Source organism: Eurypyga helias, unplaced genomic scaffold (assembly GCF_000690775.1).
Source record: "Eurypyga helias isolate BGI_N326 unplaced genomic scaffold, ASM69077v1 scaffold16202, whole genome shotgun sequence".
Classification (NCBI taxonomy): Eukaryota; Metazoa; Chordata; class Aves; order Eurypygiformes; family Eurypygidae; genus Eurypyga; species Eurypyga helias.
This window is the reverse complement of record NW_010236743.1, coordinates 13,523-13,746: the sequence shown is the minus strand read 5'-3', so window position 1 is coordinate 13,746 and position 224 is coordinate 13,523. Positions and strand designations below refer to the sequence as shown.

The following is a 224-nucleotide window of genomic DNA, read 5'->3' as shown; positions in this document are numbered from 1 at the left end:
AGCGTATTCATTTCTCTAAAATTAAAAGGAATTTTTTCTCCGGGCTTCGAACAGCGTGTCAGGAATGGGAACTCTTCGGGGCTGGCGTTAGGGGTGGGTGGGGGTCAGACCTTAGGGCTGCGCGTGTGTTCGCACCGCACCAGCTCAGCCAGGGCTGTGGCTACTGCTCCCTTCTTCTCTGCAGTGGTTAAGTCGGGGGTTTTTTTAGTGTCGGTGACTGGGGG

At 54.9% G+C, this 224-nt stretch overlaps 1 protein-coding gene across 1 annotated transcript in view; it reads left to right on the top strand.

Annotated features, from left to right (window-relative positions):
- Nucleotides 1-224, top strand: part of VMP1 (vacuole membrane protein 1) — a gene marked incomplete at its 5' end in the record, with an annotated part of 34,229 nt that overhangs the window by 31,263 nt on the left and 2,742 nt on the right. The window lies entirely within an intron of this gene.